This window comes from Artibeus jamaicensis, unplaced genomic scaffold (genome assembly GCF_021234435.1).
Source record: "Artibeus jamaicensis isolate MK-2021 breed Jamaican fruit bat unplaced genomic scaffold, CSHL_Jam_final contig_1016, whole genome shotgun sequence".
NCBI lineage: Eukaryota > Metazoa > Chordata > Mammalia > Chiroptera > Phyllostomidae > Artibeus > Artibeus jamaicensis.
Window position 1 is genome coordinate 5229648 of NW_026521195.1, and position 18862 is coordinate 5248509.

Sequence of the window (18862 nt, forward strand, 5' to 3'; positions counted from 1 at the left end):
ATCCCACTAAGTTCTGCTCATCATTTTCTTGGGCTACTGACCTAGAATGACCAACACTAGAAAGAAGAAAGTAAAACCCATGGCATTATTATCTGGCTCAAGTCCTCCTTCTTTCTCATAAACTGCCCTGGTCTCTCTCTTTCAGGCATAAGAAGCCCATGTGAAATCTCTTCCATGCTTGCAGTGGTACTGGAGACGCATGCCCACATGTGGACTCATTCAGTCCTCCCCGCAGCCCTGTGTGCTGTGCGTGTGTGGCTATCAAGTGTCAGATGAAGAAACTGAGTCCTGGGCAGGTTAAGTCATTTGGTCAAGGTCTCCAAAGTCATACACACACACCCCTTCTTATTGTCCTTCCTGGAGAAGTGAGTTTGCATCTCTTAAGAAGGAGGGGAGGCCCTAAGAAATTTGGTTCTAATCACATGACTTGTATGCCAATATATCTGGAAAGCACCTCTGTGTTCGATTTGTCACCTTCCTATTTCCTTTACTTGGTTTACAGCAGATTCTACAAGTTAGTTCATACTTAGATGGCATTTCAAGTTAGATGGCAGGGACGTGTCTGGGTGCTCTGGCTGGGTCAGCTCTGAACGGCCCTGAGGCCCAGTGCTACTCATCATGCTCTTCTGGAAACTGCAGGCAGAGTCGACACTGCTTCGGTTATTGCCTCAGGGTGGTGCTGGATGTGTTCTTTTGACTCCACGAATCACGGCTTTGTGGCAGCATGCCTGGTTCCCAGATGTTCCAGGATATTTTTCTTAAGTCATCCTAAGTGGGTTCTGTTGTCTGCAGGTAATGACCCTGACATACCTGGTTAATTCCTGTTCCTCCTTCAAGAATCAACAGGGGCATCATGCCCCTCCCCATAAGAGGTCTTCTCCAATCTCAGCTCCCACACAGAGGGTGTCCTACCCCCCTCAGTCTGTTTCAGCATTTATCACACAGACCATTAGCTCCCAGGTATACTTCTCATACCACATGACACTAACCAGAGAAGAATTAATGAAGCTTTTAAAATTAATGTAAATATTGGACTTCCGCCAAGATTGAGGCGTAGGTGGAAACACCTTGCGTCCTCGCACAACCAAATCTAAAAACAATAAAGTTTTAACAACAATAAATGCAATCAAATCACACAGAAAATCGACAATACGGAGTCCGAAAACAACGAAATGCTCAGCTAAACCGGTAAGAGGGGCGAAGCCAGCAGCAGAGTGGGTTAGCCAAAAATATCCCTGACCAGGGTGGTGTGCAAGCAGCCAAAGGCGCGGATCCCAGGTGCGGGCTAGCTATGGGCGGACACAGGGAAGAGGTGAGGCTGGCTGTCTGCGGTAGGTCGAGCATTTGTGTGCTGATAACCCAGTGAAGAGGAGAGCACTGAGACCACATGGTGCAGGGCAGCAGGCTTGCACATTTCGCTCAGATAAACAGGTGGGGGCGAGTGGAGAGGACCGCCATTGCTCCCTCTCTGACCATGCTCCCACATACAGCGTCACAAACTTGGGTGGCCCCGCCCTGGTAAACAACTAAGGTTCAGCTCCTCATACATAACAGGCACAAACAGATAAAAACATGGCTCAAGAACAACTCAGAGCCCCAGAGCCAATAAATCTAAGCTATGAAGAAATAGCCAAACTTTCAGATGCACAGTTCAAAACACTGGTGATCAGGATCCTCACAGAACTGGTTGACTTTAGTCACAAATTAGAGGAACATATGAAGGCTAAACTAATTGAAATGAATGGTAATGCACAGGAAACCAATGGTAATGGAAAGGAAACTGGAACTCAAATCAAGGGAGTAGACCAGAAGGAAGGAAAAAATGACCAAACAGAAAAGAATGAAGAAACAAGAATTCAAAACAATAAGGAGAGGCTTAGGAACCTCCAGGACATCTTTAAACGTTCCAACATTCAAATTATAGGGGTACCAGAAGGGGAAGAGGAACAGTCACGAGTGGAAACCTTATTTGAACAAATAATAAAAGAGAACTTCCCCATTCTGGCAAAGGAAATAGACTTCCAGGAAATCCAGGAAGCTCAGAGAGTCCCAAAGAAGTTAGACCCAAGAAGGAACACACCAAGGCACATCATCATTATATTTGCCAAGATTAAAATGGAGAATCCTAGAAGCAGCAAGAGATAAGGGGACTGTCACCTACAAAGGAGTTCCCATCAGACTGTCAGCAGATTTCTCAAAAGAGACCTTACAGGCAAGAAGGGGCTGGAAAGAGGTATTCCAAGTCATGAAAACAAAAGACCTACAACCAAGATTGTTCTATCCAGCAAAGTTTTCATTTAGAATGGAAGGACAGATAAAGTGCTTCTCAGATAAGACCAAATTCAAGGAGTTCATCATCACCAAGCCCTGATTATATGAAATGTTAAAGGAACTTACCTAAGAAAAAGAAGATAAAAAACATAAACAGTGAAAGGACAGCAAACTCACAGTTATTAACAACCACACCTAAAACAAAAGCAAACTAAAAGGACAGCTAGATCAGGAGCAGAACCATAGAAATGAAGATCACATGGAGGGTTAGCAACAGGGGAGTGGGCGGAGGAGAAGGGGGGAGAAGGTACAGAAATTAAGTAGCACAGACAGTAGACAGAAAATAGATAGGGGGAGGGTAAGAATAGTAGGGGAAATACAGAATCTAAAGAATTTGAGACACGTGTTCATGAACTAACGGGGGAAATGGTGGGGGAGGGGTGTGCAGGGTGGAGGGGAACGGAGGGGAGAAATAGAACAAATGTAATGGCATAATCAATTAAAAAATTAATGTAAATATTGCTATCTCTTTGATCTTATCTCCTACAACTACCCCTTTTATTGGTATATTCCAACTAAACGTAGTAACTCTTTTCTTTTCCTCAAACATCCCTGATGGGCTCCTACCTCAGGGCCTTTGCACAGGAAGTCTCCCCTTCAGGAGTGGCCTTCAGCTCCTTCACATCTGTGTCTAAAGGTTGTTTCAGTCATTCCTTGCCTGGCCTGCGTATCTATAACACCCACACTGAGTGTCTTCCAGCGCAACCCCTCCTCTTGGCTATGCCATCACTCTTCACAGCATGTATCACCGATACACCACAGGTGGTCTTCCCTGTTTATGTGTCTCTTTGTTCCTTCCACTAGGATTCAAGCTCCTTAAGGACAAGGGGTTCTGTTTTGCTCATCTGTTTACTTTAAACACCTGAAACAGTGCTTTGCACTTAATAGCTTCTTAATAATTAATTGTTGAATGAATGAAAGCAAACATCCTTAAAGTTCCCATAGAGGGAAAACAAAACCGATTATCTATAAAAGAATTAGAAATAAGTCAGCATCAGACTTTTGACATTTGAATGCTGGAGAAAAGATCTTAATGGATTTGAAAGACGATTTTGAATTTAGAATTCTATTTTCAACCAAACTAGCTTTCCAGAGTAAGAGAAGAGGAAAGTCATTTTCTGACAGTTGAGCACCCAGGAGGTTGCTCTCTCTCAGGTCCTGCCCGAATTATCAATGTATATCCCAGCAAAACAAAAAAGGATATACGGGGTGCTGAAGATAGAGTGGGAAAATGAAATATAAGTGAAACACAATGAAATCTAAAATGAGCTCTTAAGAATACAATACCCAATGGGTTTAATAAACAGAAAGCAGAGAATTTGGATGTTAAGATTTTTGCCTTGTTGGGGAAATAGCATTTAACTGTAGAGTAACAAAAAAATGTGATTTTAAACTCTCGATGAACATTCAAGAATGATAACTTGATGAATAGGAGTTTATCTTGGTTACAAACGATAAGAAGGAAAAAGGGTTACAGAAAGCCCAGTGAATCCGAGCAGAGGCAGGAAGGGAAACAAATAAACAGAAAACAAACAAGAAAACATGGCAGACAGACAAATTTGAAAGGAAAGTAGAAAGGCCAGACATATTTGAAATCATAATCAATATAAACTATGTTTTGTTCATCCATATACAAACAAGAGAAACTGTGTACAACTCTGTGAATATACTAAAAACCACTGAATGTGCTATAAAAACAGCAAAATTTATGGTATATAGATTATATCTCAATAAAACCGTTATTTAAATAGAGGGAAGGAAAACAGCTCTCTGAACTGAGCTTCTGATGATGAGGAAGAAGAGGGAAAGCCGTTAGGCAGAAGCAAAGGATTGAGGCGGAGAATCATGGGGCCCCGGGCTGCGTTCATGCTGGGGGCAGAGCAGTGAAGTACGACTCACAGCCCCTGGTCAGCCAGCTGGCCAGCGCGGCCACTGCTGGGAGCTTCTTTCGGGTGACCTAGCCAGACTCGGGATGAAAGTCCTGTCCCAATGAGCCTGTTCTTCATTCCTCTCTGCTTCCCACTCCATCCCCGGATTCACTTCCTCCTGCTGCACATGCAGCAGATGGACCTGTGGGCCAGTGCCCCTCCCTGGCCATCCCATCTGAGACCAGCCCTAGCCCAGTCATTTTCTCCTTAGAACGTATCAGCCTCATTTCACTCCCCCACCCCCTCTGGACCCCCAGAAACGAAGGAGTCACGAAAGCTGTCTAAGTCACCACTGAGTCCCCAGGGCCAGCGGAGCACCCGTGACGGGGTCAGAAGGCAGAATCACAGAACTTTACTTTTAGAGGAAAGCCTGGAGATCGCTGGGTCCAACATGCCATTTACACTAGGAAGACGCTGTTCCCTCCTCCACACTAGCACCTTTGCTAGGTCACACAAAGGCCCCTAAAGCTAAGCTAGGTGTTCCTGCCATAACTGTCCCCTACTACTAGAGGAGCACTCCAGGGGCCTGGAGAGGTGACGGCCAGCTCCTCAGTGGCAGAGCCATACTTTAAGCCCACCCCATGCACCCCTCTTCAGGGACCAGTTAGGAGCAGGAGGAACATGCAGCCAGGGCTAGAAGAGGCAGAACAGAGAGCAAAGGTGGCCGTTGGACAAATGGCTTCCCTGCCTTTCAGATATCCTTAGAGCACGTTATATCCATTGCATTTGCTGAAAACAAATAGGATCATTCGCTTTAGTCACTCTGGGAAAACTGAGCAGCACTTTACCCAGAATAGTTTTGGAAAAGGCCCTGGAATGATGGCTTCACAAAAAGGACCGCCTCAAGGTAGCTAAAGAAAAAAAACTGAAAATAGCAGGAGCAGTGTGGAAAACAGCGAAACAGAAATGTCCGTTGTAAAGAAATCCATTTGAGAGAATCAAATGCCCAGCTAGCATATAAAAAAGCTCCCTTTCCTTCCCCCCACCCCCCGTGTTTGTACTGCTTGCTGACATGGTTTTAAGGAAAGGTAGATCTGCAGCCCCACTAATCAAAAAAATCAGTTTGAACCAAGAGCTTTCTGGCTTCGAGCTTTTATTTCTGCAGTCATTTGGGGAGTTGGACACTCCCTAGCTTATAGCTTCTAGTGACCAACAAAGGAAGTGAAACTGAAGTTGAGGCCCCAAGAAACTGAAAACTCAAGAGGCTTTGTGTTCCTTCAGAGCGAGAGCCACACCACTCCCAGAAGCCTCCTCAGCACACCATTTGCCACCTGCTTTCTCCAAAATAAGGAGCAGTCCGAGGAATCTTCCCACTCTAGGGGAGAGCGCTGCACAGATCTGCAGGTCTGTAAGTATTACAATGTGCTGTGAACTTTGATCATCACATCGGTTCCCATCTCCTTACTAGAAAAGAAATCTTGCTTTGAAGAAATACCTTGTTACCCAAGAATGGAGCTGTCTTCTCAGGAAACATCAAGTTTGCAGTCTGTGAGCCCGGGACTCCTGAGCGCCTGGCTTCCGTGGTTCCTCACCACCCTTATGATCTGGCCTCTTCGGTCCTCGCAACCCCAGAAGTCAGCACAGAACACGTCAGGGAACCGGGAGGGGAGGAGGGCTTCAAAGAGACAAAACTCGGCATTCAGCGACTCCAGTAACTTTCTCGCCTCTAAGCTTCCTACAGCCCAGTGTAGAACTGAATGAAACGTAATGAAGGAGAGGGTATCACCCACAGAGGCCGTTTTTCACATTTCCCTCTCACATGGTTGGTGCAGGGTGTGTTTCTCTGAGTGTCGCAAACAGGGTCTCTTCCTTTTCACACTCTTGTGACCATTTCTTGCATTTATCCAAATGTTCATCTTCTTTTTTGTTATCTCCTTTTTTATCATAATACTACCATGGTTTTATTTCCTTCTCTTTTCTCAGTGTTTCTTTTTTGTTGTTTGTTTTATTACAAGAATAGAAACAACTAAGTTAAAGAAACTACAAAAAACTTAAAACAGAATTTGTTCACTCCTACAAATATTTCAGCTTATTTTCTGGTAGTGTTTTTCTATGCATCTACGTTAGTGAGGTAGTTAGAATCACCTTGTACTTCAGTCTTCAGCCCGTACATTTCACTAGTAATATATTAAAATACTTTATCTTAAAGCTTCTCTACTTTTAAATGACTACATAACATCCCACTTCATTGAAGATGAAGTGGACATCTTCACTGTTATTTAACCAAATTTTCAGCAATAAGGTGTTTCTAACTTACCATTGCTATAAATAACTCTATGATAAACATCTTTATGAAATAAGCATTTCACACATTTTGGATTATTTTCTGAAGACAGCATCTTAGAAAAGAGCGTCCATATGACATGACATACTTGTGTGTCTAGATTTATAGAACCAAGTTGTTGACAAATACCAAATATTTATTGCATGTACAAATTCTATTCCTGCTTTCTGATTTAAGCTATTCCTATCAAGCAGTTTGGGGTTTTGGTTTTATTGGTTTGTTTAAGATTTTATTTATTTATCTTTAGAGGGGAAGGGAAGGAGAGAGGGAGAGAAATATCAATGTGTGCTCACCTCTTGTGAGTCCCCTGATAGGAACTGACCTGCAACCCAGGCATGTGCCCTGGCTGGGAACTGAACCACAATCCTTTGGTTTGCAGGCCCTCGCTCAATTCACGAAACTACACCAGCCAGGGGCTCAAGCAGTTTGTTTTTAATACTTTATCCAAATGACTCTGATCATCCAGTAATCTTTACTCACTGTTATTCTAGGCAGACTTCTGAAATGAGCAAAACCAGGGGCTGTGGATAAAATACTACCCTCAGGTAATGTATTTCCCCTTTAAACCTATACCCCCTACTCTCAGCCCTCAGCAAATGAAGCCAACAATGAAAGGAAACTCTTCCAGAAGTTCTATTAGTATTCTTTTGTTCAAATCATGTCTCCCCTCCACATCCACACAGAGCTCCAGAACAATCACTGGCCTTTCTTGGAGCCCAGTGTAATCTGCCAACGAGTCAAGCTGCCACACCCAACAGAACTCTTGGATAGGATCAGGAATGGAGAATGACTTTCAGGTGTCACAAAAGGAAAGACAGCATTTTATCGGAGAATTAGCCACCATCTATGGCTGGAAGGCACCACACCTCCAAGGTGAATGTCAAATATTAGCTTACTCAGAGCAATAAACCCCTCCCCAAGTCAAAGCTGCTGAGATATGAACCAAGGAAATCAGCCAAGGCCTGACCTGCTCCAGCCTTCAGTCCCAGAGGCCTCTGTGTTGCCACTCAGTCACCAGCCCTAAGTGAGTCTCTTCTACCTTATTTGTAGGTCACAATAGCTGCCCTGTCCTGAGTGCTTCCTAGGTTTCTGGGCCAATGGTGGAAATGTTACAGACATTTATAATCCTCCCAAGAAGTCTAGGATGGAGGTGTTTGTATCCTGAATATCAGGTGAAGAAATGGAGGCTCAGGAATGTTAAGCCACTTTCCCACAGGCTCAGCCAACCAGGGGCAGCCCTGAAACCTAACATTGGGCAAGGTCTCCCAGGATTGCCAGAGCACAGAAGCCTGCCCCTCTGAAAAAGAGGGCTGCACTCCATCCCTGCAGCACCCCTGCTCTGCTCCAAGCTGGGACTCTGCTGCACAGCTGGCCCTTGCATCTCCTCAGCATTTGTTCAAATTGCTATGACCAGTTACCAGGGTACTTAAAGGCAGTTAATGTGAGTACTAGCAGGAGACTTGGAGAGGTCATTCCAATCTGCTCACTCTGTAATCTTTGAAGCCAATAGATATTTGAGAAGCAAGTCACCAGATTATAATTTTAAAAACAAAATTGCATTAAAATTTGATTACCAAATTTAATTTATCTATGAGGTAAAGTCCTGGGCCCTCTTCGTAATTCCTTTTCACTTTTTGAACTACAAATCCTTAACCCCCCTTTTCTCAGATTGGAAATTGCACTGAGAGATTGTTAGGGTGGCTCCTGACCAGCTGCTCAACCCCAAGAGATGAACGTCCAGCCATCAATGGGCACCCAGGGCTGTTCTCTGTAAGTACCCACTGCCCTGTGCCCAGGGATACCTGGAAGAGCAGCTGGGGCACAGCCCTCACCCAGGAGTGCCTGGCTTGGGTCATGCTATGCCTTTCCTGACTGCTTTTTGCCTGGTCCCTGGTTTGCTTCCCAGTGCTCTCTGGGTCTTGGGGCCTCCCTGTACCCTATCCATCTTCCCTTGCTCTGGCACTCCTGTCTTCACTCCATGCCCTCACATTAATTCAGATGTGCCTCTCTGATCAGTGCCCTCCCAGGACCAGCCAACCCCTGAATATTGGTTCCAGCCTGGCACTGACGTTCTCTAGGGCCCATTTCCTGTTTTTTCTGCGAGCCCATTTCTCGGGACAGCTCCCTCTTCCCTTCATCCTTGCTTTACTTCTAATACAGTCCCTGGAGGGTCCAAGCTGCACCTTATGCTCTTATTCCCTCACCCCTTCCTTTCAAGTTCATCCCCTGCCCTGTCTGTCCCACAGCAGCTGAAGTAGTTGCCTGTAGAAATCTCCAGAGTAGGGGGAGGTGCCACTGCTTCCCATCTACCATATTTTGCTGCGTATAATGTGCACTTTTTTGCCCAGATTTCTGAATGAAAAATAAAGATGCATATTATACATGGGTAGTACTAATTCTGTATCTATATAAATGTTTTTAATTCTTTTATTTATGCTTATGCATTAAAAGTATAATTCTACAGAAAGCAATAATGATATCTTATGCAAAATAATACCCTGGAATATGATCATTGGTTTTGTTTCTAAATATAAATAAGTAATTGAATTAAAAAGTTAAAACAAAAGGTGTTTTTTCCTGAAAGTTTAGGCCAAAAATGTGAGTGTGCATTATACACAGCAAAATACAGTAATTCTCAGCCACCTTTTTTTTAACTGGCTACCCAGATGCCTCTGAACTGTACCTTTTAACTATGCCAAGGCAAATGCTAAGATTAGATGATTTAGTCCCTTCTGCAGTGACCTGTGATTCTCAGATGTGTGTGGCAGCAGCTGAGATTCAGTACACTTGAAGAGAGGGACTCAGTTTCTGGGAGCATTCTGGTCCACTACACAGGGAGGTGAGGACCTGTGTGCCTGTTACTGAACACAGGGTGAGGTCTGTGTTAGTAGTTAGAATGGACAGAAGAAGGAACTAACCATTAATGGTGGGTGTAGGAAGATGCACCAGATATCCAACATGAATTGGATAACTTCTTGGCCGATTGTCATACAGAAAACCTTATTGCTGGACCCGATGGTCAAATAAAAGGACCAATTTTAAGGTTTTACAATTTAACAAAAGACCTGGCTTTTGCAGTCATATTACTTCATCACTGAGCTTACCTCGACTCCCATTTAAACTTAGGCAACAGGATGACCTTGTGAGAGTTCTGATTACCAAGCAGCCAGAGGCATTTTTTCTGGTCTTCTGGTCAACCCTTCAGTTCCTTAAAGCTACCAAATACCAATATCAGTGGCCTCTCTTGATTCTGGCCAGAGAATTAAGCTCAGCCCTAAAGAGACTTGAAATAGAATACTTAAAAAGAACTTGGACATTAAAGTTCCAAGACTGAGCAGAAGGGAAGGTATTTACTAGAGATTGCAAACCGATGCCTTTGACTCAACTTAAATATCTTCCCCCTGGACGATGTTTTTTCATCTCAAACAGCATGCTAGTTTTGGTGTTGGTATTCTATATGTGTTTACTTACAGTTACAACTGCTGTATACCATGAGAGCAGAAATGCCTCGCCTTTCCCATATTCTCTGAGTGGTGCAGTGGGGTTGAGTGGTGGCCAGCCTCCAAAGAGGTATGTCCAATTCTTAACCTGAGAAACCTATGAATGTGATGTTATTTGGAAAAGGATTTTTGTAGACACAATTAAATTAGGGATCTCAAGATGCAAGCATCCTGGAATTTCCCACTGGGCCCTACATCCAATGACAACTGTCCTTTAAAAAGGCACACTAACGAGAGACACACAGAGAAAAGAGCACAAAATCACGTGAGGACAGAGGCAGAGACTGGAGTCACACAAGAAACAAGGACTGCCTGGAGCCACCTGGAACTGGGAAGAGACAAGAGAATTTCCTCCCTTAGAGCCTTCGGAGGGAGCAGCGCCCCCCTCCCCCCGCCAAGAACCTTAGTCTTGGACTTCCAGCCTCCAGAACCATGAGACAATCCATTTCTGTTGTTTGAAGTCACCCCATTTGTGGTAACTTGTTGTGGATACAGGTGGCTATAATTCTGGTGTTTGTATTACCACCAGGACAAGGCTTAGCAGAACCTCTGGATCTGGAATGTCAGACTAAGGGGATCTGCGTGGACATTTTCAAGTTCAAATTGGCTACACTCCACACCTCAGCCTTCCCAGATCACGAGACAGTTGAGATGACCGAGGAGACTCCCCCATTTACAAACAGCAGAGCTTACTATCTGTGCCTCTGCTGTGTCCCCCAGACACCAGGGAGGCAGCCACTGCTGGCCAGCTTTCAGGCGTCAGCTTTGCTCTGGAGAGTAGTGGCTTTGACTCATGACCTGACACATTATCTGCAGAAGCAGAAAAAGGCCACGTAAGGAGTGGACAGGAGTCTAGCTTCTACGGTCCAGACAAAAGCAACAATAAACAGGCAAAAGTGATCACCCTATTACCCTCTTTGTCTCCGATTCTTTCATGGACACCTATCCAACTGCCCACCATGGGCCCGCACTCAAGCACCCTGAGTCCCCGAACCACCAGCAGGAACGCTGGCGTCCTCTCCCTTCACCCTGTGCCTACAGGGTGAGCCCCGGGGATGTGGAAGTGAGCAAGTCACTGTGTTCAAGGGACGAGAAGTGTGGACTCAATCACTCCTCCTTCCTTCTGTCCCAAAGGCCAGCCGGTGCCTCGGTCTCTCAGTAATACCCCTGCCCCTCCTTTCTTTGAGACTTCTCTCTGGGACAGGTTCTGTCTCCCTGGGACCTTTGGATTTTCAGATTTTACTGCTTAACAAGTAAGAGGCAGGGGATGAAGAACATATATCTCAGGGAAGACTTGGAAAGCCTCTAGATCATCAGTCCCCGCTTTTCTGGCACCAAGGACCAGTTTTGTGGAAGATGATTTTTCCACGGACCAAGGTGGGGTGGGGGCATAGGTGGCTTCGGGATGATTCCAGCACATTACATTTATTGTGCACTTTATTTCTATTATTACTACATTGTAGTGTATAATGAAACGGTTATACAACTCACCATACTGCATAGCAATGGGAGCCCTGAGCTCGTTTTCCCGCAACTAGATGGTCCCAACCGGGGCTGGTGGGAGCCAGCGCTGCCTACAGTGTGTTGCTTACGGCTGGTTTTCTCCATCTCAGTTTGGCTGCAGTCACTGCAGAAAACCATACGGACAAAGCTTCACTCCCCCACAGGCCGCTCACCTCCTGCTGTGAGGCCCGGTTCCTAACAAGCCACAACCCCACCGGGTTGGGGACCCCTGCTCTACTTTCCTGTCCTGCAGATGGCTCTTGGACCAGGGTTCCTGAGTTGTCCGGCAGTGAAGGCACTACCTGCCTGTTCAGGTATCTGTCCTCTATTTTCACTATACTCAGGCGGTTGAGGTTTCTAAGCTCTGACATTCTGGCTGCAATTAGTGCATCCTTGGGGCTGGTCCTCAGGTGAAACAGGGCTAGGATTTGCCTCTTTTCTCTGGAGTTGAACATTTGCCTCTCCAAATACCTATCTGCTAGAACACTCCATGTTCCGGATCTAATCTCGCCCTGTAAGAAGGATTTAGGGCTAAAGAGGAATCAGGGAGAAGCTGTGGGATTCCAGAGGAATTACCTACTGTTACAAGACCCACATCAGGTTTCCTGGTGGTGTTTGCAACAGGCTTAAATTGAGACCCATGGCTTAAGTGTATCAACAGAGGTAGGATTTTACTGTTTAAGCCTGATTTTTAAAAGGAGGAATTAACTTAAAGGAATTAATCTTTAGGAAAGTTTGAAGACACAGTGGAGATTTGGGGAGGTAGCCAGACTTCTGCCTCAGTCACATGAGGCAGGGAACCTGCCTGCACCCCACAACTTGCTCTTCCCGGCACCGGCTCCCCAGCAGCTCCCAGTGAGTTCCTCTGAGCTTCACAAGGGCTGTGGCCAGAAAATGCTCACCCTGGTTGTTTATCGGGAAGCATCTAGCCCAGCACCTCTCAAGGTCAGTCAACGCACTGACAGTGTCAACACCACCTGGGGCACCACCCGGATCGATAGCATCAGAATCTCTGGGGTGAGGCTCTGCAGTGTTTTAACGAGTTCTCCAGATGGTGAGAGGCCACATGAACATCTGAGAATTAGTGGTTTAGGGGACCTTGGGCATGTCACCTCTCTGTTCCTGTCCACAAAATGAAGAGCTCAACTTGGGAATCCTCAGTGGAGCCTTGAAGCGCTATCACTCTGTCATGTTACTTCAGATCATTGTAATCTCTCCCTGTGCATTTTCTCCCTCATTCTGATGCACGGGTATTAAAAGGTAAAAGGGAAAATTTTGAGAGCCAGGCCACAGGGGGAGCCATGCCCACTCTCACCCTGAAGAAACGAGGCACCGTTAGTTACAATGAACACATTGAATATTTGACTACGCAGGTATGGATTTCTGAAACTCGGAAACGCATACCCTGTTGTATATGTAAGGGAAGAGTCTGGTGTAGACTATAGTGCATTAATATGGTGCAGGCAGAACAAAGACACCTCCCTGCTGCTTCCTCACTGGGTCAAGAGCTGCTGGTCGCCACGGTGACGGTGAGCACCCCCGGCACCCACACTGTGGGTTTCATACACGACACCCAAATGAAAGAAGCCAGAGCTGCCCACCAGAGAAACACAAGTGAGGGAGAGGAGACATTTCAAGCTTTTAAAAGATGTAATAAACAAATCAACAAAAATACTGTTTAGGCTTTGCTTGGAACCCCACTCAAAACACCGACTGAAAAAAAAATGATGAGGCGATCAAAAATGTGAGCACTAAGTGGCAATTTGGAGATATTAAAGAATACTAAGAAAATAGTATTATAGTTATGTTTTTTAAGGCTCCTTCTCTTTGAGAGATACATGTCAAAATATGTGTGGATAAAATGATGTTACATCTGGAGTTTTATTCAACATGATTCAATTCTGGGGGTTTGGAGGAGGTAGGATAAGTCAAACCAGAACGGTCATGAAGCAAATCGCTGCAGCTGCCTGTAGCTGGGTAACCGGACAGGGGAGGACCTTGCTCTCCATTGTGCTGTGTAGTTCAAGTTTTCCATCATGGCACTTTTCATTAGTAATATGAAAAGCATAAAGGCAACACATATTTCCCCTGCCCAAAAAGACAAGCAATGGTGAAAGACATCTTTCCATATACGATTACATTTAATGCCTCCGAAGGCAATGCTGCCAGTGGAGCGTCCTCCACCTCACCAGCGTGCTCGTTGTCCCTGCGCTCGGGCTTTGGGCACAAAGAGTCCACACGGCGGAACCAAAGCTGAGGGAACACTGAGTGCCTCATGCTGGCATTCGAATACTGTTCACGCAATAACAGATTGTCTACGTGGAAGATGAGGGGCCAGGTGACGAACAGCAGACACACCTGAGTCCCTGCAATGGTGCCGCAGCTCCTGCATCCCCTGCCCACGGTCTCCCCAGCCCTTCAGTGTTTACCAGGCCCACGGAGAACCCCGATCTTCACTCTGTGATTGTCTGACCTTTGTCCCTGGCAGGGAACACAGAGTCCAAGACTGCCCTTCAGAGACACCTCTTTCATCTGTGCTTGCAGTGGGTTGCGTTTGCAAGGGAAGGTGACCTGAACATCAATGGCTTTCAAATCAGTGGAAATTAAAATAACAGTAAGATCTTTTTCCTCTTTAAAATGAGGAACATATAATATTGTGACAGCCTTCAGTGCTGGCAAAGAGGAGGTGACAGGGCTCATCAGAGTTGCATTTAGTACCACGCTTCTAGCACCCTGAGCAACGAATGAGCAACGTACAGCAGGTTTGCAGACAGTAGTAGGGCCAGTAGCTTCTCCTCTAGGAATCACTAAGAGCAACACTGCAAGTGTCCAAAATACACACACTAGATGCACGGAGAGTTGCTGACGGTGAGTTATGCCACAGCCACATGACCTACTATGCCACCAAAATAATGCTTAGGAACAAGTGGTAAATAAAATAGAAAATCCCTGTGGTAGAAAAGACTGCTTCTACACTACAATCTCTACCATAAATATGAATATGTGTAGTTATTGAAAGTGACTGTATCAAATATCTAAGAAGGGTTGCTTTGGGCAGTTGGATCCTGAATTTTCTTTCTATCTGTATACTTTTTCCATGTTTTCCAAATTTTCTACCAGAACAAGAATGCTGTTTTCATGGTCATAAAACTATTTTTAAGCTCTTAGTTCTTGTAATGTTTTCCTCCACCATGCACACGGCCCTGTGTTGGTTTGCTGCCTGACCATAATGACGTCGGTGACAAAACAATAGCTTTGGTTGCACCCAGACTGGTGCTATGGCTTGTGCACCCACATGCAGTTCTCCTTGGCTCAGCTAAACTGCAGTCTCTAACACCTCCGTCTCCAGGCCATTTGAAAGATAAAGGAGACACTACATATGTATAAATCTTTATGATCGTTTAAGTTCACCAGCTTCTGCGCAGGTGACGTGTTGGATGAGACGCCATGCCTGAACAGGCACCACCATCTATGACACGTGGCAGAAGCGGCAGCCATTATTAGTTATTACTTATGCCGTCAGATGCTTTAAGCAGGTGTTTTGGCACTGACATATTGTTGCTGCTCTAGCAACATGATGTCAATGGTTCTATGAGGACAGGACCCTGCCTGCAGTGGCTCAATACCCTCAATAAGTCTCCCTGTCCCCACCCACCAGTTTCCTGAAGTGGCCTACCTGCCTTGTGAGGCCAGGGGCCTTGCCTGCAAGTGCTGCCTTTCTCTCAGGCATCCCATCATGGCTCCTTCCCCAGGTCCTCTTCAAGGTCTGCTTTAGTTTTCCTTCCTTTCTGCAAGTGGCCCCTCCCTTTGTGACTGCCCTGTTCGTGCCCACATTCAACCCAGGAGGAAGCAACGGTCCTCCCTGGAACAAAAGCACAGTTGGTAGAACACCAGCTCTCTGCTTCCCTGGGACACGGGATGTGCAGGGCCAGCTGTTTTGCCAAGTACTTCGTCAGGAGACAGTGTGGAAGGAAAGCTGACAGAATCAGAGATTAGACTCAGAGCTCAGTTCCATGACTAACTCAGTTCTCTACCTGGGTGCCACCATCTCTCCTCATCTTGCTTCTATGTGGTTACTTATAAACTGATCCCCTTAAATCTGCTGGGCAGCTAGGGTGCTCTAAATGAGCTAACTTATAGATGATCCAAACATCGTCGAGATCATATATTATCTAAGAAGTCGTACCTACTCGAATGTTTTTTTTAGTTTAGGAAATTTATTTTGTATCTAGACACTTCCTGTATCTAGACACTTTCAGCACTATACACAGAATTCACACTCTTGTCCGGCAAGGCAGTCTCTGGTACTGTTAGACAAAAATCATTGCTGGAAAGTTCTTTATTATGTTGTACAGAAATCTGCCTCCCTAGATAATCCTACCATAGTTATAGTTCTGGTGTTAGAAGCTTAACAATGTAAGTGTTTTTCCTAAGTGCTGTCTCTCTATCAGCTGAATATTCCTCTCTGCTCTCTTTCCTCTCCACATCTGTGCCCTGCCATCTTTTCTTGTAACTACAGTCTCCAGTGGAGTGTAAGGGCTTGGCTCCTACAGGAGTCCCGCCTGAGCTGGGCCGCCTTGGGCAAGTCACGTAACTACTGCCTCCCTACTTCCTTTTCCTCCTCTGTAATTGGGTGATTATAATGTTACACATTTCATAACACTGTTGCACTAAGTATTTTACCCACAGGTAGATCATCTACAGAAAACACATCCTGGGTCTTGGTAGAGATTGTAGTTCGTAGATGTTCATAATTGGTGGGGTGACAAAGATGGTACAACTTCCACCCTGGCTGGTGTGATTCAGTGAATTGAGTACCGGCCTACAAACCAAAGGGTCACTGGTTCGATTCCCAGTCAGGGCACATGCCTGGGTTGCGGCCGGGTCCCCAGCAGGGGAAACACAAGAGGCAACCACACACTGATGTTTCTCTCCCTCTCTTTCTCTCTCCCTTTCCCCACTCTAAAAATAAGTAAACGATATGGCTTTCCTCATCTAGTCAGACTCTGGACACTCTTGTTTGCCAATGACATTCTTAAACGATAATGCTGCATCTAAAGTCATTGAACACAGTATAATCAGGAAAACCCAGAACACAATGGATGCTTCTCACGTGACCCTCTGTGGCGCAGTAAACATTCAATATCACTGTAACAGGAGGAAGTCAGGGAGGTTTGGGGTGTGGCTGGCTGCACCAGGGTGATATCTCCACCCTACCCCCCACCCCTGGGCCCAGAGACTGAGGTTACCCCGCCCCGAGAAACCCCACACAGATCTGACCGCATCTCAGCCTGGCTCCACTACCAACCCCTTTAACAGGAAGAAAGTAAAGAAAGAGGAAAAGAAGGTTGGGGGAAGCACAGAAGAAAAAGGGGAAGAGGAAGAGGCCATGGTAGTGACCAAGAAGTAGCAAACACACCAGGTGTCTGGTCACTTTCAGCAAGAGGGGACAGAAGAAGAGCCACCAATCTGAGAAGGGGGTTTTCTTATTTCTCTTCACCCAACTCCCAGACTCTCTGCAAGGGTTGATGATCAATCATGACTCAAGTGGGAAAAAAAAACCCCACAAACTTCACACCGTCACTTGCTTATAAAGAAGCAATGGCATGAAGAGCAAAGACATGAGCTTTGGTAGGAGACACATTTTCCATTTTTACAGGTACATTTTCAAGGTACTGTCCACCCTCCAACCTGCCCTCTGGAATGCCAGAGTCAGAGTCAGCGCCGTCCCTGCCAAGCACAGCCTCTCATTTGTTTAAGACTCTTCTCATTGATTCTTTTTGCCCTTCATTTGTGAGTTCTTCAGCACTGCCAGATACATGAAAGGCCGTTTTCACTTCTTCTTGCTGCTGCCAGAGCTCTCGGGGACTGAGAAAGTGCCCTCCCCTGGAGAGTCAATCGCAGGCCTGCTCTGGGGTCCAGATGAGCAGTTTCACAACGCGCTGCTGTTCAGAGATACTGAAAGGACGAGCCCCTCTGCGCTCTGAAGTTTGCAAGTTCACTGATTCCAAACCAGGGAGTCTTCATCTTTTGACAGATTTGGACCAATTTCCCCTTTGTCTGCATCCTCTAGACTCCCTGGCCACAGAGTTTAGTGGCAGCTGCTCCAAGTGAGAAGAGGTGTCCCTGCGCCAATCTGAAAGTGAAACTGAATGCAGCCGTCACTTTCCCTGTGTCAACAGCTTGCAGACACACCGTCCTGCAGGGGGGTCTCGGCCTTCCTCTGCATCACCCTCCTGGGAGTTGAAGTGGCTGCAGTCTTCTGGGCTGGCTTCCTGACATTTCTGTCCTTCCTGATTTCCAAAAGGGGAAAGGAAAAGCGGCAGTTCCCTCTGTGGCCCTCCCAGCGGTGCCACAGCCTCTGATCTCCTGTGCTCAACAAACCCCTCCCCATTTGCAACGACTGAGTGGTTTCAGGCATCTTCAAGATTCTATGGTTGATGCATCTGTGCCAGCTGTACAGTTGAATCGCCTGGGAAGCTTTTGAAAGACAACAGTGCATGGCTCCTACTTGTGGGAAGGGGCCTAGAATTTCATATTTTGTGATGCTCTTCATATATTCCCAATGGGCACTTAAGCATGACAATCACTGCCTCAATCTCAAATTGAATCCCCAACCTCAGGTTTTGGATTGGTCAGCTCCTCACCTCACAGTCATCTCAGGTCAGGTTTCTCGAGTCGAGAATTCGCTCTGTCCCTTCCCTCAATGTGTTCCCCACACATCAGCACAAGCAATTTTCAAAATGGCCCAGAGTTTCTGGGGACCCAGCAGAAGCAAAGTGCCAATGCAAATGTAATTATCTAAAGAAATAAAAGAATATATTCAAAGGAAGTGATTCAACCCTAACCAATGTGACTCGGTTGGTTGGGTGTCATCCCTCCGAGTGAAAGGTTGTGGGTTCAATCCCAGTCGGGGCACATACCCAGGTTGTGGGTACGATTTCCGGTCAGGGCGCATGCGAGAAGGCAACCAACGTTTCTCTCTCTCGTCAATGATCTCTTTCTCTCTCTCTTTCTCAAAGCAGCGAAAAATGTCCTCAGGTGAGTATAAAAAAAAAAAAAAGAAACTGGAAATCATAAAAGTGACAGGGAAGTTAAATTTGTTCCAGAATACACGATAGAAAGAGGAAAGTAAAGACAATTTTCTGAGAGTTAATGGCCGAGGATTTTCCAGCGTTGATGAAAATCCCAATCATCGGATTAGGTGAGGTCCAAAAATTTTAAGCAGGATAAAGAAAAAGAAATACACACCTAGACCCAGGACAGTGGAACTGCCAAAAACTAAAGAAAAAAGAGACCTTGATGTTAAAGGCATC

At 45.7% G+C, this 18862-nt stretch overlaps 1 protein-coding gene and 1 long non-coding RNA gene across 7 annotated transcripts in view; one reads left to right on the plus strand and one right to left on the minus strand.

Moving 5' to 3' along the window:
• Nucleotides 1–18862, minus strand: part of GPR141 (G protein-coupled receptor 141) — a 34037-nt gene that overhangs the window by 6164 nt on the left and 9011 nt on the right. The window contains exon 1 of one of the 2 annotated variants that reach the window (XM_053661695.1): nucleotides 5695–5978. The exons of the other annotated variant lie outside the window; for it this stretch is intronic. The gene's annotated coding sequence lies outside the window, so the exon portion shown is untranslated. Of the gene's footprint in view, nucleotides 1–5694; nucleotides 5979–18862 lie in introns of those variants that run through there. 2 annotated transcript variants of the gene reach the window in all.
• On the plus strand, nucleotides 5481–10942 carry LOC128626838 (uncharacterized). Of its 5 annotated transcripts, none has more exons than XR_008390932.1 (3): nucleotides 5481–5607; nucleotides 7035–10113; nucleotides 10573–10942. It is a non-coding gene; the product is annotated as an uncharacterized LOC128626838 (long non-coding RNA). The 5 variants fall into 5 exon arrangements; XR_008390934.1 differs by having other exon boundaries at nucleotides 7035–8313; nucleotides 10017–10942; XR_008390931.1 differs by having other exon boundaries at nucleotides 7035–7699; nucleotides 8212–10942.